Genomic DNA, 27421 nt, shown 5'->3' on the forward strand with positions numbered 1-27421 from the left:
TTGACAAAGTTTCACATGAGATTGTTGGTACAAAGGATTTTCAAGCTACTGAACCTTTTGAGATTGAGATTGACAAAGTTTCACCTAATATTTTTGGAGCAAATGATTTTCAAGAATTTGAACCTTTTGAGAAAGAATCCATGGATTTACAAGTCACCAGAGAGTTCTTGAAGAAGTTGACAAAAATCTAGAAGTTCTTAAAGGTCAACCATTGTAGCCATTGGAGAAGAATTTGAAGAGTGATGCTATGGAAGTAGAAGATTCTATGGATCTCCATAGAAGCCAGAGAGTTCTTGAAGAAGTTGACAAAAATCTACAAGTTCATGAAGGTCAACCATTGCAGCCATTGGAGAAGAATTTGAAGAGTGATGCTATGGGAGTAGAAGGTGATGCAAGTTCCAACAAATATACAAGGTCAGAAGAAGAATCCATCCAAAACATTTTAGCAGCTCAAGATCTAGGAATTGGGGTGCATGATGATGTGGACCTTTCATCCAATGACAGACCAATGCTAACTATAATAGCTAGCTTGGGTGGATTTCTTTTGAGACGATGCTAGCACAAGTCCAAAAAAATTAAGAGCTTAAAGTTTCAACATGAGTATATTGTTTTACGACCAGGATGCATTGCATTTTTAAAGACTCTACTTAGTAATTCCATTGTTGGGATATGGTCAATTGCTAATGATACACATGTAATGGACATCGTCAAGATTCTAGAGAAGGAGACTGGAAAAAATTTTCCATTCTTTATGATGTGGGGACAAAGACAATGTCAATCATGTGAAGAATCAAGAATCACTTGCCCAGATAATCTAGGAGTAGAAGATTTTTCAAACCGTTGACTATTGTATCAACAAAATTTGGGATTGATGCAAAAAGAATACTTCTAGTAGATGATGCACCGTTAAAGAGATGTGTTAATCTTGCATTGAATTGTATTTTTCCGCCATCATTCAATGTTGATGAGGAGGATAATATCCTCCTTGGGGATTTGCTTCCGTATATTGAAGTTGTTCATCATGTCACAATGACATTCACACAATTACAAGCTCTTATTTGTATGGACAAGCACCCATAAAGCAAGGACACGGACTTTATAATCATGTTCACAAGGTTGTTGCAGAGTGGAAAGAGAAACATTTGGTTTTTCTAAGGAAAACCTACTCCACACGCAGACTATCAGAAGTTTTCCGTCCTCTCCAAAAGCTCGTTTTGTTGAATCTCGAGCGTTTTCTTTTCCTTCTTATCTTGTGTCAATGGAAGGTGATAGTTTTTCATCCTTCATCTACTTATCTAGTTTGGCATTTCCTATCCATCCAATGTAGCAAGCTTGATGGCCCCACTTGGTGAAATTGAGTGAATTTCAAAGAGTCCTATTCCTTGATTTTTCAATTCTTTTGCTTTTTGCTTAAGAGTATAGACAAGCACATAATCCCCTTGTGCGAAGTCCTTGGATTTCACATGTTTGTCATGAAACTCTTTCATGCATTGTTTTTGGGTGTAAATTACGACTACAACCTTTAGTCAGATTTCATCCAACTTTTCTAGTTCATCTAGATGGATGTACCATTCATGTCCAGTCCATTCAAGTTTTGTGGCTATCCGTAATGTGGGGATCAAAAAATCTATGGGTAATATGGCATTAAGTCCAAACACCATGTTATAAGGCGTAGTCCCTACAACCATTTTATATGTAACTCTATATGCCCACAAAGTAGAGTGCAACTTTTGATCCCAATTGGATATATTGTCACTGACAATTTTAGTGAGAAATGTGCACAAAAATTTGTTGATGCTTTAAGCTTGAACATGGCTGATTTTTGAGGTATAACCACAAAATCCTCAAGACACTTAATGAATTTATTAACAAAATGGGTCCCTCGATCACTTACAATTTCTATAGGCAAAGTGTCTTGTGTAAATACAATTTCATACAAGACTTTTTTTAATGATACGTGTATCATTTTTTTGTGTATCTTTAGCTTCGACCCACTTATTTAAGTAGTCAGTGGCTACAATGATATATTTGGCATGAGTTCTATAAGTTGATAGTGTTGTGGGACCCACAAAATCTAGACTCCACTTAGAAAATGCACGTGCTCCTATCATTGGTCTCATTGGCATTTTGTCCTTTTTGATTGGAACTTTTGTTCTTTGACACTCATCACACCGCTTCTCAAATGCTTCAACATCCATAAAGATAGTCCACCCAATTCCGGTAAAAATTATAGCCTTAGCCGTTTTATCTGTTGAAAAGTGACCTCTCGCTTGCCCAAAATGTCTTCTGCCTCCTGCAAGATTGATATGTACTCACTTTTTGGTGCACAAAGTCTGAGTTGATTATCTTTGCAACGCTTGTACAACTGGTTTCCAATCAATTCGTATTACTGTGCTTCAGTTTTAAATGCTTTTATTCTTGTTTAAGACATGTTTTGAGGGAAGGAAACCTCATTCAAACAATCCACAATGTACCTATTCTAGTTTGGTGCTATGTTCACATGGTACAATGTAGAGTGCTCCTTAGGGATGGTTCCTACATAGGATCTACAATTTTTAACACATATGTGTGCATCAAATTTCTTAGTAGCCCAAAAAAATCCCATTCTCATCAAGTTTTGATATGTTTCGATTTTCCCATGGGCCATGATGGATGAAGTCCATTGTGACGTGTGCTTCCTTTCGGTACAAAGAAATGTCAGAGGCCTCTATGCACAATCACGATACGCCATCGGAGCCCCTATGATATAGTCGTATGCTAAGAAATTGGAATTGATTTATTTGTTCCATCAAGGGTCTCTTAGTTATTTTGCCGTGTTCTATCAACAATTGTCCTTTAGACAAAAGTGGTATTATGTTTTCACTCCATCTACTTATCATTTCTAGGTTAAAGAGATACGCATCTCACAAATTATCTTCAACTCTGTCTGGGTTCTCTCCGTTTAGTAATCTGGATAGGTGATCATCTTGTTGATGAGTTTTCTCCTTTTTAACCACAACTGTGAAATCAAATTCAAGTAAGATGATAAATCACCTTACTAGCATGCCGGTGTTGCATGGTTTGTTTACTAAATACAACACTTCTTGATTATCAACAAAGAAAATGAACTGGCTAGCTAGGGGGTAATGCTGGAATTTTTTTACACCATAAACCATTCCCAATCCTTTCCTTTCCGTAGTTTTCTAGTTTTGTTCAACATTGTTCAGTTGCAGCCTCAACACTTGAGGCTTGGGTTAGCAAGTGATGGTGTCAACCCCTTTGGCACTATGTCTACGTCATGGAGCACTTGGACTGTGGTGATCATTAACTACAATATTCCACCATGGGAGACAACCAAGAAGGGAAATATACTTCTTTCCTTGCTTGTGTCAAGGAAGTACAAAGTGTCAAATATTGACGTCTACCTTGAGCCCCTCATTGAGGAGTTGGAGGAGTTATGGAGAGGCATTCCTGCTATCGATGTCTCACTTGCAAAGAGGCCATTGTGAGGGGAATCCTTATGTGGACTATGCACAACTATGTGCATGGGTTGAATAATCGTGTCTATGCATAGCCTTGGTTGGCTCTACCCTGCATTGAAGATCAATGCAGTTCAAACCAATATGATGTGCAAGAGTTGGGTCTTGACTAATTAACTGAAGGGTTTCTGAGGTCGAGGCTTTCTGATGTTGTCTTCCAAAGAAAAAAAATTTGTAACTTGTGTGCTCTCTGCTTGATTGTACCATTGAGATGCTTTAGCATACTGATTTCCTGAGCTTTTGGTATCACTTTTGACTGTTGTCGAGCTTTTACTCGCCATTGATATCTTGGTTTGTCTTGGTCAAAATGGTGTGGCTGAGGTTTCTGAGACTTAACTCACCATTGCTTGATTGGTTTTCCAGTTTGTGGAGAAAATAAGTGCTCCTTTTTCTTCCAAATCCATTTTGTGCTAGGTTCCTTGCTCGGAGATGCTCATCTTTGTGTTTTGACCTTTGGAACCGTCTTTGGTCTTCTCGATAATGTTTTGGGCACCCAGATTTGATTCGGCTTGTCCTTAAGCTGTGCTTTTGGTACCCATATTTGCCTAACTCCTTTGCATGCTACTTGTAGCATTTGCTTGTCGATAGGATGGATAAGATTAATTACTTTGTGGTTTGCTCTGCTAGTAACTTCCTTTCCATTCCTCCTTTCTTGGTGCAATTAGAACAATGAGTTGCCCGCCTTTAGGTGATAGCTTGAGCTGATTTGTATCCCAATCTGGTACTGCCTTGTATGTCCGCATCCAAGGAATTCCAAGGATCATTGTCTCATTCATGTGTTCATCTGGTAAGCATACAAACTGATGAGGGCATGAACATCCATGTACTATCACATTCAAGTTGACTACTCCCAATGTTTGTGTTGGGTTCTTGTTGCATCCTTTGATAGTCTCTATTCCTGCTGTCAAAGACTGACTTGTTACTTTCTTGTACGTGGAATAACTGACTACATTTACTTGAGCTCCTCTGTCGATCAATGCATTTGTACTATAGTTGTTGAGTTGTACTTTGATGCGAAGGTCCATTCCATCTAACCACTCATCATCTGTTGACACTGCATCTTTCTGCAATTCCCATTGTCGGTCATCTATTTCCAGTGTGTTGATGGGAATAGGTATTTGTTGATTCTTGAGAGTTGCTTTCCTTTTGAGTACCTGAAGCCAAGCTTCCTCTTGGGCTTCATCAATAACTTGTTGTCTTTTTATCTTCCTTTGCTCGGCTACATGCATTGTTTCTAGCAATGCATTGGTTAATAAAATTGTACTTCTTTAAACGACATCCACTAATCCAATTAGCCATTGGTTCACCATCTAGGGTGGACAACTTAACTGCTCCACTTGAAGATATATCTTCAATGATAAACGGTCCGTTTCCCTTTTCTTAAACTTGGGAATGTGTTGCTTAAGGGAATAGAGTAGAACTAAGTCCCCTTTTTTGAAGATTTTTGTAATTAAATGGGAATCAAAAAACTGTTTTTGTTTCCACTTTTGTGCATAGATGTGAGCTATAGCTGTTAGCCTTTGCTCATCTAGCTTTTCTAAATCTTCAAGTCTTTCTGACAATTCATGTCCAGTCCACTCAAGATCCTTACCTACCCTTAGTGTCGGCAATAGAAATTCTATTGGCAGTACGACATCAAGTCCATAAACAAGGTTAAAGCGTGTAGCATTTAAAGTTGTTTTGAATGAAACTCGTTAAGCCCATAGAGCTACATGGAGATTCATTTCCCAATTTGTCTTTCATGAACTAACCACTTTAGTCAATACCGAGCTAAGAATCTTATTCATATGCTCAACTTGTCCGTTGGCTTGTAGGTGATAGGGAGCTGATTTGTTATGGATGACCATAAATTCATTAAGTAGATACTCGATTACCTCATTGAGGAAATGAGTTCCCTTATCACTGACAATTTCTATTGACAGTACATATCTTGTGAATACATACTCATATAAGAATGTGGCAGTGGTTCTGGCATTATTCTTTTGAGTTGCTTTAGCCTCGGCCCACTTAGTCACATAATTTGTAGCTACAATGATATATTGAGTATGGGTTCTATAGGTAGGTGGCTGTATTGGCCCAACAAAGTCTATACCCTATTTTGCGAAGGCTCTAGCCCCCATCATTGGTCTTACACTACAACATAACCCAAAGTTATCGACGCTTTATATATTGACGCCCGTGTCTTTCCACGCTCATATCGACGTACTTACCGTCCGTTGATATACACGTCGATACCTGCGTCGATATGACTATGGACATACGCGTTGAAAGGCTAATTTTTCCACGCGTATATCGACGCAGGTATCAATGGAAGTAATTTGGGGGAAAAAAAGCCGAACTCGCGTAAAGGGGCCATTTTCGCCCTCAACGCGCGCGTTCTCAGATCTTGGCCGAAACCTGCTGCGAGGTATTATGGCACTCTTCCCCCCCCTAACCCCTCTCTTTCTCTCTCTCTCTCTCTCCCCACATCGTGTGTGTGTGTGTGTGTGTGTGTGTAGGAAAGACAGACAGAGAGAGAGAGAGAGAGAGAGAGAGAGAGAGAGAGAGAGAGAGAGAGAGAGAGAGAGAGGTGTGTGTGTGTGTAGGAAAGAGAGAGAGAGAGAGAGAGAGAGGGAGAAAGAGAGAGAAAGAGATAAGTGTGTGTGCGTGTAGGAAATTAAAGAGAGAGATAGAGAGCGGTGTGTGTGTGTGTGTAGGAAAGAGAGAAGTGTGTGTGCGTGTAGGAAATTAAAGAGAGAGAAAAATGTGCGTAGGAAATTAAAACTAGAGAGAGAGAGAGTTATGGTTTGCGTAAAAAATTAAAATTAAAGAAAGAAATGAAATGAAATGTTATGTTAACTCTTCAAAAGGCCTAAGTGACCTATGAGACCAGAAAGTTACAATGTGGTAGACTGATACTAGGTTAGAATAACAAAATGACAAAATAACATATAATGGAATCCTAAACTGTTGGGTGTGGACTAAGCAGCTGAAACAGCCAGCTGAAACCATCCGTAGTTCATTAGGTAGTTTTAAAGAAATGTCAATAGCGCGTATGGAAAGTCATAGGTCAATGGGTTTGAATTAACGTCAACTACACAAGCCGTAGGTCAAATCCGGTTGCGTTTTTCTACGAAAAAACGCAAACGGACTTCGGAAATGGCTTCTATGCCTACTGAAACCATCCGTAGATGATTAGGTATTCTTTAGGCAATGTCAAGAGCGCATATGGCAAGCCGTAGGTCAAACGGATAGAAGAAACGCCAAATACACAAGCCGTAGGTCAAATCCGGTTGCGTTTTTCTATGGAAAAACGCAAACGGACTTCGGAAATGGCTTCTATGCCTTCTGAAACCATCCGTAGACGATTAGGTAGTCTTTAGGCAATGTCAAGAGTGCGTATGGAAAGCCATAGGTCAAACGGATAGAAGAAACTCCAAATACACAAGCCGTAGGTCAAATCCACTGTTGCGTTTTTCTACGAAAAAACGCAAACGAACTTCGGAAATGGCTTCTATCCATACCAAAACCATCCGTAGTTCATTAAGTAGTCTTAAAGCAATGTCAAGAGTGTATATGGTAAGCCGTAGGTCAATGGGTTTGAATTAACGTCAACTACACAAGCCGTAGGTCAAATCCGGTTGCGTTTTTCTACTAAAAAACGCAAACGGACTTCGGAAATGGCTTCTATGCCTACTGAAACCATCTGTAGACGATTAGGTAGTCTTTAGGCAATGTCAAGAGCGCATATAGCAAGCCGTAGGTCAAACGGATAGAAGAAACGCCAAATACACAAACTGTAGGTCAAATCCAGTTGCATTTTTCTACGAAAAAACGCAAACGGACTTCGAAAATGGCTTCTATCCATACCGAAACCATCCGTAGTTCATTAAGTAGTCTTAAAGCAATGTCAAGAGCGTGTATGGCAATCCGTAGGTAAATGGGTTTGAATTAACGTCAACTACACAAGTCATAGGTAGCCGTAGGATGTTGAAGAAACTATGGAACTAAAAGAGGCAAAGGGGTTTTGCCCGCTACATGCATTGCCATGTACACCTGGGAGTGCACGTATGTGTCTACCCATATAGGATTTGACCAATAAAGACGATATTTTGACCCGGTGGTTTGATCTTCGTACACCTCTGGACCGAGGTGTACGGAGATTGGGCAAGACTAGAGAATGCGAGGTAGTTTACATTGTGAGGAGTATATATATTAAAACAACATTCATAATCATTGTAGATGGCAACGTCATCAACTAACATGGAGGAAAAGATTGCATGCTCGTGCACGCTCTACAAGTATCAAATCCTTCGCAAGCGTAGGATATGTAATGAGCATGTGCACAAGTACGGAGAGTTTGCTAAAGAAACCGTACAGAATCTACGATACGACTCTTACGGAACGGGCATTGATTTTCGCGACATAGCACCTACATCTGAGAGAGAGAGAGAGAGAGAGAGAGAGAGAGAGAGAGAGAGAGAGAGAGAGAGAAAGGATTATGCGTGAAGGTCCAACCAATATAGAGCCAAGGATGGAAGCAGAAAAGGACTTACAGACAGAAGACGACGTCATGGAGGAGATGCTGGATGCCTTCTTCCAGACAAGCGAGGAGAACGCTAACGAAGCAGCACCAGAAGCCGTGCGCCTATCTCCTGAATACATGTTGAGGAAGTTGGCACGTCAACCAATTTATGAAGGCGCCAAAATATTGACGTTTGTCTGGCGTTTTTGAATCTTCAGTCAGTGTACAGGTGGTCAGATGCAAGCGTCACTGCTTTGTTTAGGTACGTAATTTATAAAAGGCATTTTCCGATTGCAACGGTGACGTGCTTGGAGAGCTTTTTAATTTAATGTGGCTTAAACAAGTTGTTGCGGGAGCAACTTCTCCCGGCTGGCAATGAAATGCCCCCCTCCAGGCCAGACGCAAAGCAACTATTGACCTCAGTTGGCTTGGACTACAACAAGATTCATGCATGTCCAAATGATTACATTCTTTTTCGCAATGAATCCGTAGATTGTCTGTCGTGTCCTAAGTGCGGAGCAATGCGCTACAAACAAGATGCAATTGGCGAGACAGTGCCAGCTAAAGTGTTGCGGCATTTCCCTATTATTCCTAGGATAAAAAGCATGTTTCGTTGTGGTTCCATTGCAAAGTTGATGCGGTTGCATTCTACGAATAGATCCACTGACGCAACATTTAGGGTGCCTGTTGATTCAAAGGCCTGGAGGCACATTGAAGATACCTGGCCACATTTTAAGAGTGAACCACACAATTTGCGTTTGGGCATGGCAATGGATGGAGTCAATCCATTTGGCTTGAGAAGCTCGTCATGGAGCACTTGGCCTGTGTGCCTTATCAATTACAACCTCCCGCCGTGGCTTGCCATCAAGAAGGGTCATTTGATATTAAGATTAATTGTACCTGGTAAGCTCAAGGCAAAAAACATGGATGTTTATCTAGCTCCACTAGTTGACGAGCTCCAAGAGTTATGGCATGGGATCGACATAGCAGATGCGGTTGAACCACTAGGACAACAGCATGCAAGGATCCATGGACTTCTTATGTGGACTATGCATGATTGGCCAGGATACGGAGAAGCTTCTGGTAATGGTTCTTGATTTACAAAATTCTCGCTATTCGTAAGCACTGTCAGGACTGAAATCGCACGACTGGCCTAAGTTCTTGCAATTCATTCTTCCAATTGCGATCAAGGGGTGTTTAACAGAGCAAGTGTGGACCTGCATATACAAGATTTCAAAGCTAGTGCAGTGGATCTCTTCCAAGGAGATACAGGAGGAATCTATTGCAGTTGCAAGGGCTAACTCCATTGAGGCAGTTTGCATGATTGAGAAGTATCTACCCACGAGCTGTCTAACTATCCAAATGTACTTGCACGTCCATGTAGTAGATAAGGTTGCAGTGGTAGGTACAGTCCACAGCCGTTGGATGTTCATTCTAGAGCGGTTCATGAAAACACTTAAGGGTTTTGTTCACCAAAAAGCGCGTCCAGAGGGGAGCATGGAAGAAGGATGGCTAGTGCAAGAGTCTCTTGTATTGACGATCGAATTTCTATCCGTTTCTGACCCAGAAATGCCTCGACTGTGGAGCGATGAGGAGGATGCAAGACTGGTGGGAGAGGAGCCGCAAGGGCAAGGGTTGCCGAAGAAAATAAACAACGCCATGCGATAAAAGATCATGAAGTTCTGTGTACTAAATTCAGCGCCGATGCAAAAATGGCTTGAAAGGTACGAAGAAGAGAAAGAGAGACGCAATAGGGAGCGACAGGATTTCAGGCAAAGCTGAACGACTAGAGGTTTACCCTTGCCAGACTATCTCTGCAGCACATGCGCACTCGCCGATCTCGGCGATCGTCAGGTGGAGGTGGTGGTTATTGTGGAGGAGGGTCCACAGATGCTTCGACCCCTCCTTGCTCACAACCCCCGTCCTACCCAGGAACACCTCTCGACACACCTCTTGGCACACCTTGGACACCTTGGGGGGCACACGATCCTAGTGCCTCCAAGCTCTATACTATACGGCCAGATGGTTCTGTTGACATGGATAGAGTCGGGACTGAGATGAGACAGCGGATTCGCCAGCTCGCGGAGCTACAATTTTCGACCAGCATTCTGACGTCCTGGGATCAGCAGGAAAAGGACAAAGTCAATTACATAGTGGAGACCATCCTGAGAGAGTACCAGCCTACTCTGGGTTCTGACGTTGTTCCGAGGAGCTGGATCAATGGTGTTGCACGGGACACCGTGAAACATCGACGAGATGCAACTCGGAAGGCTTTCAGGACCAGCTCGCCGAAGCCTTTGGGCATCCCACTCGAGACGTGGCTTCATATCAGGGAGGATGAGCGGACAGCGGCCACGCGGTTCAGACAACAGCGTGAGGCTGCGCAGATACGACAGATGACCAGGGGAACATCTCATCTTGGCAGCGGAGGCTTCGACACCTTTCGCTATGAGTTTGTGAGTTTCTAATCCAATCTTAACTATGGAGTTTTTTAAAACGCGATGAATCATGTATTCTTATTACTCTGATTTTTGTATAAACGCAGAATCTTGCGATGCATCGAGACCCGACACGTCAGGAGGAGTCAGATGGATATCGCAGAGGTATCTATGAAGTATTGAATGATCTTGATGCTTCAGGAGAGCCTGTAGACTAGGCAGCCTTACAGTCTCGCTGATCGCTTGAGGTGAGACGTTAATATGTGTGAGTTGATTTAATTAAGTAAGTATATGTGAATACTAATTTTGTGAGTTGTCCTATGTGCAGGTTGTGATGCCTAGTCATCAGTGGTCCGGATTTCATATATATGCTTTGTGAGACACAGACACGCTTCTGTTTCTCCTTTTGTATAGACATATATATATGGTTATGATTATTATTCAGACAGTTATTGTTTTCCTTATGGTTATGGTTATTGTCATTGTCATTGTATAGACATGGTTATTTCTCTTATTCTTGTATAGACATAGTTATGGTTCAGGTTTTGTTTATGGTTATGTTTAACTTTCTGGTTATGTTTAACTTTCTGGTTATGCTTATGGTTATTGTTAAATTTTTTTCTGGTTATGATCAAAGTGGTTATATTGGTCGGTTATGGTTTTAAGTTATGGTTATGGTTCGTTATGGTTATGCTTTTAAGTTATGGTTATGGTTCGTTATGGTCATTGGCCTTAAATCTCATGTGAGATCCTACATGGATAGCATGTAGGAGGCGTATACATTTTTTTTTTCTGAAAAGTTTATGTAAAAACGAAGGAAACTCTGCCGAAATTTCTGCGGGAGCACGGTTGATTTTGGTGCTGCTCGCTTTCTTGGGCAGAGGGCAGGAAGTCTAGCTGTGGTGCCTGTGTCCATCTTTTCATTGGGCACAGGCCAGGCTACCTGCCCTCTGTCCAAGAAAAAAATTTTACTGTTATGGTCGTCGATATACGCGTCGCTATACCCTTCTATACCAGCGTCGATATATGCATCGTTAATAAAGCCTTTCCACGCATATATCGACGCTCTTTGCGACAGTTTCACAGGGACGCATATATCGACGTGTATAGCGACATTAAGCGTCGCTATATACGTCGATAACCCCCTTTTTTGTTGTAGTGTTAAGGGCATGCTATCTACTCGTGTTGACATTTTTGCTCATTGACAAGCATGACACCTTCAAACATATTCTTTGGCATTTGCAAAAAATGTTGGCCACCATATGCCACCCATTAAGATTGCTCTTGCGGTGGTTTCACTAGAAAAGTGACCTCCAGCTAATCCAGCATGTGCTTGTTCTATAATCGAAATATATTCGTCTTCATTTGCACAAAGACGCAAATGTTGATTCTTACCTCTTCAATACAATTGGTTTCCAATAAGAGCATAGTCTCTTGCTTCTGTTTCAATTGCTCTTTGACGGCATTTACTCATATCCCCAGGAAATGTTCGGCTCGATAAGTAAGTAACGAGATAGTTACTCCACTTAGGAACAGGTGACATTTGGAACAATGTTACATGAGGTATGGGTGTCTATTTTTGAAATTGAGGACAATCCTTTACAAAAGAGCGAACATCACTCCTCATAGTTGGCCAAAATACTCCAAGTCTCAAGATCCTTTGCATAGTTTGGTCTTCCGCAAAGTGAAGTCCTACTATGGTAATATGTGCTTGACTTAGGTATTGGGTTTTCTCTTCAGGATTAATGCATAAGATTAATATTCCATCTCATTTTATTTTGTATAGCCTACCAGCTACTAGTAATTGATATATAGCCGAATGCTCAATTAATCCGATTGAACAGGAAGTGATATTTGTGAATCCACTTGAGCTATGGTCATCAATGATACCATATTTTCCGACCATCGATGTATCATTTCCACGAAGAACAAATAGGCATCTGGTAGATCATCGTCTACTCCTTTAGGTGATTCTCCTGAAACAATCCTTGACAAATGATCTGCTCTTTGATGTGTAGTGCCCTTTTTTACAACCATAGTGAAATCAAATTTTAGAAGAATGATGAACCATCTCACTATTCTTCCTGTGTTGCATGGCTTGTTGACCAAGTACAATAAGGCTTGGTGGTCCACAAAGAACACAAATTTGTTTGCTAATAGGTAACGTCTATAATTTTTTATGGCATAGATCATTCATAATCCTTCCCTTTTTGTGGTGGTGTAATTCTTTTCCGCCATGTTCAACTGTCCACTAGCATAAGAAATAGGAAAATCAATTTTCCCGTCTCCTGGTTGAGCTAGTATACACCCTATGGAAAAATTGGAAGCATCTACATGTATGTGGAATATCTTATTCCAATCTGGTGCTTTTAATATTGGAGCTGAAGTGAGAGCTTGCTTAAGATTCATGAAGGATTATTCACACGCCTCAATCCATTCAAAGTGTGTAATCAAGCTATACATGGGTTTTGCAATTATAGCATACATGTAAATTAACCATCTATAATATCCACAATGTCCCACGAAGGCTTGAACCCCCTTGACTGTTGTTGGTCTAAGCAAATCAGCAATAACATGAATTTTATCCATATCAGTAGCTATGCCATTTTTGGACACTATATATCCAAGAATTTTTCCTTATCTACCCATGAATGTGCACTTTTCAGGATTTAAGCAAATCTTATAAAGTCTACATTTTTCGAATATCTTTTTCAGGTTTTCAAAATGATCAGTCCGGATTGATGAATGTACACATAGATCCATATATACTTCCAAGAATTTCCTAAGATATTATTTAAAAGCGTGGCTCATCAATCTTTGGAAGATGGCAAGAGCATTAGTTAACCCAAAAGGCATAACCCGATAGGCAAAAATATCCCATTTCATTGCAAAAGCAATTTTATGCTGATCTTTTGGGTCAACCAAAAGTTGATTGTACCCCGAAAAGCCATCTAAGAAGCTATAAGCTTATTTTCCTGCAATTCGTTCTAAAACATGCTCAATGATTGGAAGAGGAAAGTTGTCTCTACTGGTAGCTGCATTCACTTTCTTGAGGTTGATACACTCGTAATTTTCCATTCTTCTTGGGTACTACCACAATTGGAGACACCCAATCTGTGTGTTCAATTTCATAAATGAATTTGGATTCCTTTAGTTTTTCAATCTCTTCTTTAAATTTCTTGGCAAATCTTTCATTATATGTGTATGGCCTTTGTCTACTTGGCTTCGCATCATCTCTCATGGGCATAATATGTTGATAGATTTTTGGATCAACACCCTTGAGATCCTTGTAAGACCAAGCAAAGATATCTCGGTATTCTTTCATTAAGCTTATTAAAAGCTCTTCTTCTTCTTTTATTATGTCATTGGCAATGTAGGCAGGGCTAGGCTCTTCTCCTGGTTCAGCCAAATCTATCTTTTTCATGTTTTCAGGTTCTTCGTAGGACTCGCCCTGTTTTTGTAGTTCTTTAACAGCTTGTTCGACAATGATTTTTTGATCTTGGAGAGTATATTTCTTGTAATGGGATGGAACACTCATTGCATATTTACCATCCTCTTTTGTGGTTTTCATTTCGGTTGTATATATCTCCTTTAGAGTTTTTTTTTCAACTCTTGATACTTCTTTTTCCGCTCCACTCGTATCATTGTTGACTCCTTTTTCCGTTTTTTTGTCTTTGCTTGAGTATTCGTCCTCATTTTTCTCGATGTTTTCAACATTTTTGGACTTTTGTTTGAAGGATATCTACCAATGATTTTGTCCTTGACACAATCGTGTATATCTACCTACATTAGGAACTGTGTTCTACTAAAGACTGATGGCATAGGTCTAGCTTTCACGTTTGTGGTGTCTCTTTTTCGTCAATACCATTTTTGTCTTTTCGGTTTCTGGTTAGGAAATTCAAAAAACTTTTCCTCCCCTCATTTCATGAGTAGCTTAGCTCTCACATGTTCTTTTTTTGACCCCAAATCTTCTGAGGTAGCTGAATGTTCTTCTAACTCATCTGTTGCATCATAGTAGAGGTCTGAAAAGACTTGTTGAGCTTTGATTAAGTCCTTGGGTTCCTCAATTTCATCTCCAATGTAGAGGGTTGAAATCATTTGGATGGAAATTATATCATAGCCATCCTCATTGCAAAATTGAGTAGGCATAGACGTATTCACACATACATCCATTGTAGATAAAATTTGAGTCCACTCAAATGGCTCAAACAAATGCTATCTAAAGGGTTCAGGTACATAGGCTTCGACCGTGTAATCCCTTTCTAAGATACATTCTTCTCGTTTTAAACTCCCATTTTTTGAAGCTCCACACATCCAAATAGGAGTGTCTTTGTTCAACCAAGATGGAAGCTTAGTTTCAGCCAAAGAGACTGAATCACACTCTTGTATGGGCGTTTTCATGACATCTCTATAAGTGTGATCTTTTGAGTTAACCCTTCTTATAGATCCCACTTGCTTCAAGTACAGATAGTTGTTTTCTCAATCTTGCATTAGCTATACCTGTCGCATGAAAGGTCTTCCCAATATGATTTTGTGATTGAGTTTCTTCCCAAAGTCTACTATGGCAAAAGTGTGTTGATATTCAATCCCACAGGAATTAACTATCACTTTTTCAAGCAGTCCTAAGGGTCTTTCAATGTGTCCATCAGTCAATTGAAATTTCATTCGAGTTTGTCTAATGGCTAGTTTTCCCCAGGATTCCCATACTACTTTTGTGGGTATGGCTATGCCTGCTCCACTATCTAGTATTGCCATGGTTTCAATATCATTATATTTCAATGGAAGGGTGGTGTTTCCTTCTTCCCCTTCGTAATATTCTCCGACTTTGTTCATTGAAACAGATCGAATCTATTTGTTGTCCATTTCATGTTTCAAACTTCCCAAACTTTTTGTGACTAGCCCCGTTATCCCCACCTTCTCTAGGGTTTTAACAACTTTCTCAAAGTAAGAGTGCATTGGATGGGTGTAGACATGATTGAATGGATGATGTCTACTTCTAGGGTCTATTCCACTCTTTTGACTTGAGTGGTCTTACACACTATGGATTCATCTTCGTTATCTCCCAAGTAAGAGGGTAATGTTTTCAAGGTCAATGGTTTCGACATTCCTAAAGCTTCAGATCCGCAATCCCCATACAAGGATTGTACATCCATGTCCATATCAGGAGGTAGGTTGTCTAACCAAACTTCCTCTATAGGAGTTGACTTTAGAGTTAGGCTCCCATCATTGATCTCTTTAACTTTTTCTCATAAGTTTCCTTTCTAGTCTTCCTCTACGAATGGAATTCTGTCTAAGGCATCTTCGTTGTCCGGCACTATAAGTCCTAGCTCTTTTGGTTCAATGTGGGTTCTACCACCACTTTGGATTTTTCTTGAGTGTCTCTTACCAGAAGCTCTTCATTTTTTGCCATACTTTCGAGCTTGGGTTTTTGTTTCTCCAGCATTTATTGCGTGATTCTTACCAAATTTTGATAAGTGTCAAGCTTAGCTGCTTCCATGTCTGGAGAAGGATAGTTTTTCCTTTTTTTTTCCATGTTTTGGCTTGCTTTAAGTCCTGCTTGGTAGGCTTCCAAGGCTGCATTAATAGGCTCAAAAATTTTATCAACCAAAATTGATCCTCCAAATTTCATTTCTTATTTGATTTCACTTCCAGTTTCTTTCACCTTTTCCTGGAATAGTTGTTTTGCTTTCTCCTCGATTTTAGCCTTTTGTTTCTGCCTTCTCATCTCATACCTCTTGCTTGTGCTTCTTTTGGTCTTTTGAGAGACAATTTTTGTATTCTCCGAATCATCAGAGGAGTTATGTTTCTTTTTCTTAGCCTGGGCTCTAGTGATTACATTGATTAGAACAATCGATTCAGTCTCAGATGAGCTACTAGGTATCACTTGGACTACGTTCACTACTGTTTTACCCTTGTTTAAAGGATTTTTAGGACAATCTTCTGAGAAGTGTCCTCCCTTTTTGCAACATTGTATGCAATAAGCTTCAACCAGCTTGAGGTTTTTGTCAAGCTCTGGGCATTAATTTTTCCAATGATCATCTGCACCACAGTTATGACAGTTTCCCATTCTTGGATTAATCATGGGTCTTACCATAGGAGGTCTAACACCTTGATTATCTACATAATAGGTGTAACATGCACTAGTGCTTGTTCATCTATGACTCCTTCTAAATGCATCTACTTTACAGGCACTACATTATGTCCTGGATACGGAGGTTGTTGACCCAACACGGGTTGAATACCCATTGGTGGTCTTTGAGCTGGTGCCATGTTAGGCTGGTATCTATACATGGGTTGTCCTTGTGGCCTCATGGGTACATACTGAACATTCCCATCATACTTTGGTCGGTAGTAGCACTCATTGGTCTCATGGTTGGTCCATTTACCCTCGATTGCACACCATTTTTGCGGTCTAATTGGTTTTCCATGTTGAGGTATCCCTTGCCCTGGTCCCCTCATAGGTGCTTTTTGCATGTTATTCATCATGTCATTCATTCTTTTGAGCATGTCTTCTATCACTGAAAGTAATGCTGCAGCAGCCGTTCCCACTTGTGCTGGTTGAGTGGATGTTGTTTTCTCACTTTGGTTATCCTTAGGGACATCTTCTTTGTTGAAAATATTGCAATTGTCTCCTAAGTCAATAGCATCTGACACACACTCTTTTAGGGTTGTATGCTTATTGCTATTTAGTATAGCATGAAGTTCTTTGCTTAGCAGTCCCTCTAGAAACAATGATACTAGTCGTTCTTCTGCAAGTATCTCTAGCCTTGAGCATCTGGAAATGTATTGTTTCATTCAAGTTTCACAATCCAACTCACCTTGTTTCTGTTTAAAGCTGTAGATTTGAGCTACCGTATTGTGTTTGATCCACGTTTTGGAACAAGCAGCTACAAATCCTTGAGTTAATGTGTTCAAGTCCATGATTGACCTTGGTAGAATGTTTTGGAACCATATCAATATATTTCCTTCTAATGTCATTCCAAACCCCTCGAATTGAGTATGGAAATCAAATATGTGTTCTACTCTTAGCACTTGATTAAAGCTTGCTAAGTGGTCGTATGGATCCCCCGATCCACTGTATTTTTTGACCCATTTTTGAAAATCAGATGGTCTAACGCGTCTATTTGGTTCAACTCCCGGTCTCCTGGCAATTGGTCCTGTTCCGAGTCCTTCAAACCAGGCTGTTGGAAATAGTGACTCATGTAGCCCTGGACTGGCTTTAGTGTCACCCGATTTTTTGCGTGATGAGGTGGTTTCTGGTTTCTTAACATTACTCTCAGAGGATCTCTCACGATGTTCATCTCTTGGAATAGTTTTTGGTCCTTGGCCCAATATCCAATCCCTTATTGAATACCCTTGATATTTGGTTTGTTCCACCTCCTCAGGAGTCATCATAACAAAGTTGTTGTTATAACAATCCCTAAATAGGTAGGTTGGTAGATCTGTTGATCCCTTATCCTTGATCTTGAAGATATAGATGATCTTCATGGGCGTTAGTTGTCATGATTTGTTATGCAAAGTCCACAGAAGACATTTTATATTTTTATCCTCCCAACAATAGACTCTGATCCTAGGATTATCAGTACTAAGCCGTTTCAAAGGCTTCAAATCAACTTGATTGTATCCCTCAAGTTGGTGGTCCTTCTTTGGCTGCCATATCTGGAATTATGGTATTTACTTCTAATCCCCATTTGTCTATCACGTCAGGGTTTTCGACTTGTAAATACTGAGTTCCGTTTCTATCCATGTACGTTTTTCCTTGTTTGTTTGCCCTGATCTCCTCTTCGAACTCAATACCATGGTCATCAATGCGAATAGCATACTCTTTGTTAGAATCCACGTAAGGGCCTGAGCTCCATGGCAATTAGTCTTATAAAATGAGAGTATATGCTTATAGCACATTGTCACTCCCTAGTGAGTTGAATAAGAAGACATTTCAGATGTTAAATCTGAGAAAGTGTCTGAGACTTCTTCAAGGATAGTGTGGAAAGAATTGCCTTGATTCATGCTTTCTTGAGTGGATACTCTACTGGAGGTTTCTCCAAGTATGCCATGATTTCCTAGTACACGACCAGATCTTAGGTTCATAAAGACTTATGAAGCCCTGGATAGAGTACTTACCTTAGATTGACTTGTCAATTTCTTCCACTTGACTGGATTGCACTTTTGTCAAGCTACCAATTCCTTGTCTGCAACTTGATTCCCGTACAAATTTGATCAAGTTAGCTTCTTTCACCAAGACCATATAGTTTTTTCTAGCTATTGTGATTGGTCTATGTGTATCACTGCAAATTGAGCTAACTTAGTCAACAGTTGCAATTTTCAAACTCGACTTTGGCAAAAATCAAAGGACTAATCTGCAACTCAAAAACTGAGTGAACATGTACCAATTTGGATCCGATTGAACTCAAAATTTCCTAGTGGCCTTGTATTATGTTGGTCTAACACTGTACAAGTTCAAAAGTCAAAAATGGTGTCTCTGTGTAGCAGTAGTAAATAATCGCGATTATTTACTTTTGTTAATTTTTTTCATTATTTGGCTTGATTTTCCAAGTATACAACCTATTAAGGTCCCTGGAAAAGTTTCAACAAGTTTAGACAAAATCTATTCAAGTTTATCAATTGTTTCATGTCCGCAGACTCAGTTTTCAAGAATCTCGCTTAAGTCTCACTTTTGTGATCCAAATTTCACTAAAATCGATTTGTGTGGTCTACTTGATATGCTTGACCTTGTGGTATACTCAAATATGCAAGATTGTCAATTTCTGAAGCAGATGTAAATAATCGCAATTATTTACTCTGGCTATTTTTTTGCAAGTTTTTGTCCCAACCTCGATACAGATCTGTTAAGCACTTCAACTTAAGGTCTCTAGCCAAGTTGGACTATTTTTGGTCAAATGGTCATCAGTTTTGTGTTCGTAGACTGACTTTGCAGTTTTGGTCACAATTTTCAATCCAATGATCCAAATCTTACCAAATTTGGTTTGTGGGCTTATTACAACATGGTAAAACTAGTGGTATGCTAACTTAGTCAAAAAGTTGAAAAATGGGGCAGATGTAAATAATCGCTATTAGTTACAAAAACTAGTAAATTTTTGCATCTTGTTGGTCAACTGAGCATGTACACATGTCTATTACATCAATATAAGCCTATGAATCAAATTTCATTGAGTTTGGACAACTTTTTTCCCAATTTACACTCAAGTTTCAAAAAGTCAGTACAAACTTTAGTTTTTTCCCAGTTTTTTTCCAGTTTGGTGATCCAAATCTTTTGTGCCTTTACAAAAGTTGTTTGTACACATGCAATGAGTCACTGATATCAACCTTGGTCAATTTTAAGCTGAAAGTAAATAATCGTGATTATTTACTTGCCCAAAATGAACAATTTTTTGCACTTTTTTCATGATAGTCTTTTCATGAGTTATTTTAAGCCTATGAATTAAGTCAAAACTTAATTTGGACTAAAATGTCAAGAAAAAGTAAATTATCTGAGTTTTTGCAAACTCTTGAAATTTTTACCTCAAAGTGTCCTTGAGCTTACCCACTGGTTCGTAAAACTTTTAAGCATACTCTCCAGTCGGATTGAGTGGTTTGGAGTCTTTTTGTGCTATTTCTAGCCGTGGACTTGAAATTCTTCAACTTCAAATAACAACTCACAATGACTCTTTCAGAGAGAGAGCAATGTTCTGAAATCCACCTCAGATCCTACTTACCCTACTCCTAGGTTCTCATGCAATGGGATTGTGGAAAGTGTCCACAAACACTCATTTTTTGTGTTTTGTATGGTTTCCTAAGCATTAATCTTAAGAATTTTCTCATCTATCAATCATTCTCAAAATCCTAATCTAATTCTACAATCCTACAATCCTAAAGGCACTCGACAAGTACGATTACTTCCAAGCTACCTCTACACAACAAAAGAAGACAATCTTAAGCTACGCGGTTTCTAAAAGAAAGTTTTTACTCTAGGAGATCCTAGAGGAAGTTAAAGGATAACCCTCGTGTTTTTCCCTAGTAGAGGTCTCTTCGATCCCCAACAATGGCACCAAATGTGGAACGGGTGTCTAACCTCACTCCTATCTTATTGCAGATTTAGCGAGAACACGATTAAATTGTCAATCCATGGGACAAAGCTGACTTGACTAGTGCATAGAGGCTACAAGAGGTTGTCAATCTCTTGGAAAACAACAAACAACTCGCATCTAGCTCAAGCTACACTCAAGTGAATATTGAAATCACCAAAAGCCAATCACTCATCGGCAAACAAATCACATCCGTTACATCATCAAATGACATCCAAAGATAATGAAACTTCTAGGGCACGTATATAAGACCTAAGCACACATGTTTATGGTCTCAAATTCCACTGTACATCAGGTGTCAAAATCGCGATTATTAACAACATTGGATTTTTGACCTAGTCGTTTTCGACCCAAAATGCACCTAAATGCTTAGTAATGATGCCCCAATACCCTGCCTATGCTTAGTTTCTGATTTTGAAGTGTAAATCCTACTTATGATGAAATTAGGCCGGTGACACCAAAAACTACGAAATATTGTGATGTGTTTACGTCAATGCGTAGAGCTCTTACCTGCGGTTGCAATGCAACAAACGCGACTGCAATGTGACAACCGGAGAGGGAGTAGGAAGTGCGAGAAGGAGAGAAGTGAGCGCCGTTAGCTCACGCTGTGTATTTCATTATCCAAAACTTAATAATAACTTACAAAAACTGGCTTTTATACCTTAGCCAAGGTTTTTGGTGGTCAAAATTGATAATTTGGGAGCTCTAACTAAAGATAGGTAATGACAGGTTGATACAATCTGGAAGCTTGTAGCCCCGGTTCATCAATTACAAGGTTTATCCAAAAAATAGGAGCTACAATATTCCCGATTTATAAAAAATAATAAGTGTTTTTACATGGGAGCTCCGAAAAATGGTATCCGAGTAAGCTTGCTGCTAACATCCTCTCTAGTATGATGTCAGACCCTATGGCCTTGGGCCATAGGATAATGATGTATAAGTTGAAGGGCCCAATGGCTCTTTGAGAGATTCTACATTGACACCTAATCCATCCTATGGCCCTACGACCATAGAGTGCCCTTTATTATGATGTGAGATTCTATGGAATTAGGGCCATTGGTTGTGTCCTCTATTCCGGTGAGAGATCCTATGGACCTAGGGCTAGACAGTGTCAATGCATAAGCTCAAGGGACATAGGTTGCTCTCTATTAAAAATAGAGATCCTATGGTACTAGGGCCATAGGGATACCATAGTGCATATGTTGGTAACCTTGAATGGCCCATTGAGAGCTTCTACATTGATCCCTAGTCCATCCTCTAGCCTTAAGGCCATAGTTTTCTCTCTATTATGATGTGAGACCCTATGGCCCTAAGGCCATAGGGTACCAATGTATAAGCTAAAGGGCCCAAATTCTCTTTGTGAGCTTCAACATTGACAACTAGTCCACCCTACTAGGGCCATAGAGAGCCCTTTAGTATGATGTGAGATTCACTAGAATTAGGACCATAGGTTGTGTCCCTCTATTCTAGTGAGAGATCCTATGGACCTAGGGCCACATGGTGCCAATGCATAAGCTCAAGGCCCATATGTTTCTCTCTTTTGAAAATAGAGATCCTATGGTCCTAGGGCCATAGGGTGCCAATGCATAAGCTCAAGGGCCATATGTTGCTACCATAGTGCATATGTTTGTGCCCTTGAATTGCCCAAATGATCTTTGAGATCTTCTACATTGACCCCTAGGCCATTCTCTACCCTTAAGGACATCGGTTCCTCTATATTATGATGTGATCTCCATAGGGTACCAATGTATAAGCTCAAGGTCCCAAAGACTCTTTGAGAGCTTCTGCATTGACACATAGTCCACCCTATGGTCCTTTAGCATGATGTTAGATCCTATGAACTTAGGGCCATAAGGTTAAATGGAAGTAGGTTGTTTTCCTCTATTATAGTGAGAGATGCTATGGACCTAGGGCCACAGGGTGCCAATGCATAAGCTCAAGGACCATAGTTTCTCTCTATTTCAAATAGATATCCTTTGGTCCTAGGGACATAGGGCTACTGTAGTTCATATGTTGGTGCCCTTGAATGGCCCAAATGCTCTTTGAGAGCTTCTGCATTTTCCCCTAGGTCATCCTCTACCCTTAAGGCCATGGGTTCCTCTCTATTATGATGTGAGATCCTATGGCCTTAGGGCCATACACTACCAATGTATAAGCTGAAGGACACAAAGGCTCTTTGTGAGCTTCTACATTGACACCTAGCTCACCCTATTGTCCTAGGGCCATAGAGTACCCTTTAGTATGATGTGAGTTCCTATAGAATTAGGACCATAGATTGTGTCCCTCTTTTTGAGTGAGAGATGCTATGTACATAGGGCCACAGGGTGTCAATGCATAAGCTAAAGGGCCATAGGTTTCTCTCTATTAAAAATAGAGATGCTATGGTCCTAGGGTCAATGGGCTATTGTAGTGCATATGTTGGTGCCCTTGAATGGACCAAATACTCTTTGAGAGCTTCTACATTGACCATCCTCTTCCCTTAAGGCCATGGGTTCCTCTCTAGTATGATGTGAGATCCTATGGCCTTAGGGCCATAGAGTACCAATGTATAAGCTAAAGGGCTAAAAGGCTCTTTGTGAGCTTCTACATTGACACCTAGTCCACCCTATTGCCCTAGGGCCATAGAGAGCCCTTTAGTATGATGTGAGATCCTATGGAATTAGGGCCATAGGTTGTGTCCCTCTATTCATATGAGAGATACTATGGACCTAGGGCCATAGGGTGCCAATGTGTAGGCTGATGGGCCACAGGTTACTCTCTATTGTAATGACATCCATTAGCACTAGGGCCATAGGGTGCAAATGTACAAGATCAAGGGCCATATATTTTTGTCTATTGTAACTAGATCCTATGGTCCAAGGTCCATAGGATTCTCATAGTGCCTATGTGGATGACCTTGAAGGGTGTAAATTATCTGCAAGCTTATACATGATACCCTAAGTCCACCCTTTGTCCCTGGGCCATATGCTGCCCTCTATTCTAGGGCCATATGGTACCAATTTAAAGGCTTAAGGGCCATATTTTTCCCTCTATTGTAATGAAAGATCGTACGGTCCACCATGGTGCCTATTTGGGTATCCTCAAATGATATAAATTCTCTTAGTGAGCTTACGTATGGACGAACCAAGGATGCCATTTGACCCTAGGGCCATATGCTGCCCTCTATTCCAATGAGAGATCATATGGCCCTAAGGCCATAGGGTGACACTTTATAAGCTCAACGGCCATATGTTTCCCTCTATACTAATGAGATCCTATGGCCCTTGGTCCATAGGGCAACCATGGTTTTCATGTGGGTGCCCTTGAATGAGATAAATGCTCCTTCAAATCTTTTGCATTGACACCCTATGTCCAACCTTTTTTCCTAGGTCCATAGATTGCCCTCTATTTAGATAAGAGGTCATATGACCCTAGGGCCATAGGGTGCCAATGTGTAAGGTTAAGGGTAATATATTTCCATCTATTTTAATGAGAGATCTTAAGGTCTAAAGGCCATAGGGTCTCCATGGTGCCAATGTAAGTGCCCTTGAAGGGCCTAGATGTTGTTTGAGAGCTTCTACATTCACACCCAAGTCACCCTTTGACCCTAGAGACATATGTTTCCTTCTAGTGTAATAAGAAATCATATGGTCCTAGGGCCATATGGTTACAATGTACTATGGCCCTAGGGTCATATGCTACCCTCTAGTTTAAAAAGAGATCATATGGCCCTAAGGCCATAGGGTGCCAATGCCATATGGCCCTAGGGCCATAGGTTTCCCTACATTGTAATGAGATCCTAGGTTTAAGGGCCATAGGTTTCCCTCTATTATAATGAGACCCTATGGACCTAGGGCCATAGGATAGTCATGGTGCCCATGTGGGTGCCCTTGATTGGTATAAATGCTCTTGGAGAGCTTATACATTAACACCTTAAGGCCACCGTTTGACCCTAGGGACATGCATTGCCCTTTATACTAATGAGAGATCATTTTTCCCTAAGGCCATAAGGTCCCAATGTATAGGCTCAAGGAACACATGTTTCCCTCTATTGTAATGAGATCCAATGGCCCTAGCACCATAGGGTGCTAATGTACAAGGTCAAGGGCCATATATTTCACTCTATCATAACTAGATCATATGGCCCAATGGACATAGGATTGCCATGGTGCCCATGTGGGTGACTCTAAATGGAATAAATGCCTTGCAAGCTTATAAATTGATACCCTAAGGCCACCCTTTGTCCCTAGGGTCATGTGTTGCCCCCATTTCTAATGAGAGATCAAATGGATGTAGGTCCATACGATACCAATTTAAAGGCTCAAGGGCAATAGGTTACCCTCTATTGTAATGAAAGAGCCTATCGACTTTGGGCCATAAAGATACCATCAGTGCCCATTTGGGTGCCCTTGAATGATATAAATTCTCTTGAAGAGCTTTTATATTGACACCCAAGGGATATCATTTGACCCTAGGGACATATGTTGCACTCTATTCTAATGAGAGATCATATGGCCCTAAGACCGTAGGGTGCCAATGTCCTATGGCCCTAAGGCCATATGTTTCCCTCTAGTGTAATAACAGATCCACTATGGCCCTAAGGCCATAGTTAGGGCCATAGGATTTCAATATCCTATGACTCTAGGGTCATAGGACATATTTGGTGCCCATTTGGGTGCCCTTGATCATTTTAAATGCTTTTGGAAATATTATACATTAACACCCTAAGGTCACCATTTGACCCTAAGGACATATGTTGCGCTCTAGTGTAATGAGATATCATTTGGCCCTAAGGCCATAGGGTGCCAATGTATAGGCTCAAGGGGCATAGTTTTCCCTCTGTTGTAATGAGATCTTATAGCCCTAGGCCATACTGTGCCAATATACAAGTTCAAGGGCCGTATATTTCCCTCTATAGATTTACATGGTGCCCATGCAGGTGACCTTGAATGGTATAAATGCTCTTGCAAAGTTTATACATTGACACCCTAAGGCCACCATTGGCCCTAGGGCCATATGTTGCCTTCTATTCCAATGAGAGATCACATGGCCCTAGGGCCATAGGGTACCAATTTATAGGGTCAACGTCCATAGGTTTCCCTCTATTGTAATCAAAGATACTATGGCCCTTGGAAATAGGGCTTCCATGGTGCCCATTTGGGCGACCTTGAATGGTATAAATTCTATTAGAGGGCTTATATATTGACATCAAAAGGCTACCATTTTACCCTAGGGCCATATGTTTCCCTCTAATTTATTTAAAAATCCAATGGCCCTAGGTGCATAGGATTCTAATGTAGAATAGAAAGAGCCACAGGTTTTCCTCTATTCCAATTAGAGATAATACATCCATAGGGCCATAGGAACGACATTTTGTATATGTAGGTGCCCTTGAATAGCCTACACGGTGTTTGGTAGTGTTTACATTGACACCTAGGTCACCCTATGGTCCTAGGGCCATAGGGTACCCTCTACTCTAATGAGAGATCCTATGGACTTAGGGTCATAGGGTGCCATTGTAGAATCTTAATGGCCATAGGGTGCCAATATATAAACTCAAGGGCCATAGGTTGTCCTCTATTCCAAATAGAGATCCTATGGCCCGAGGGCCATGTGTTTCTCTCTATTCTAATGAGATATCATATGGCCCTAAGGCCATCGACGGTTGCCCTCTATTCTAATGAGATTAGTTGTCCCTTGGGCAGTAGGTTGCCAATGTACAAGCTCAAGGGCCATAGATTGGCTTATATTGTAATGAGCTTCTATGGTCCTGGGGCCGTAGGGTGCCAATTTACAAGTTCAAGGGCCATAGGTTTTCCTCTATCGTAATGAGATTCTATGTCCATGGGATTTCCTCTATTGTAATGAGATCCTATGGCCCTAGGGTCATATTAAGGTGCCCTCTATTGTAATGAAATGTCCTTTGGTCCTTGGGCCATAGGGTGCCAATGTACAAGCTCAAGGGTCATAGATTACCTTCTATTGTAATGAGACTCTATGGCCCTATGGCAATAGAGTGCCAATGTACAAGTTAAAGTGCCATAGTATTCTCTCTATGGTAATGAAATCTCCTTGGGCCCTCGGGCCATAGGGTGCCAATGTACAAGCTCAAGGTCCATAGATTGTCTTGTATTGTAATGAGAACCTTGGCTCAAGATCCATAGGACTACCATGGTGCCTTTTTCATTGGCGCTCTATGGCCATGCTCCCTTGAGTGCCCTTTTGGACCTTTTCTTAAGGTGCCTTGCTAGAGTCTCTTACTTGATACCCTATGGCCCTTAGTCTATAGGGGTGTTCATGATAGCTATGAAATTTTAATAAATTTTTATTATATATATATTAAGGTATTACTTCTCTCCCTTTCCCACTCTTTTATTCTCCTTTCAACACTCTATCATCTCACCACATACTTGTCCTCCCTTTCCCACGCTATTATCTCACCCCGTACTCATCCTCTTACAACATCGCCCTCTATCCAACATCCTACAACATCATCCTCTAGTCATACTCCTACATCATCGCCCTCTATCCATTACATGTATTCCATAAACACAATATTTTTTTTCTTTTTTTTTCTTTTAGAGTTTTTTGTTTTTTGTTTTGAGGTTTAGAGATGTGTGGAACTGATTAGGACCTAAATAGAACATAATTAGAGTTGTCTATTTTTCTGTTGTGGGCTTTAGAGAGAGGTTAAAATGTTTAGAATGTAATTAGAGCATAATTAGGGTTTTTCGTTTTGGGCTTTAGAGAGATGTTAAACTTCTTAGAATGTAAGATGTGCATAATTATTATGTAACTATAGAATAATAAGAACATAATTAGAGAAAAATAGGCTACAAATGTTACCTGCGACGAGCAACCCTAAATTGGGTTCTTGAATGGCCGAGCTTGGTGAAGCTT

The sequence above is a fragment of the Adiantum capillus-veneris genome, chromosome 19, assembly GCF_014529385.1.
Source record: "Adiantum capillus-veneris isolate H3 chromosome 19, ASM1452938v2, whole genome shotgun sequence".
Lineage (NCBI taxonomy): Eukaryota > Viridiplantae > Streptophyta > Polypodiopsida > Polypodiales > Pteridaceae > Adiantum > Adiantum capillus-veneris.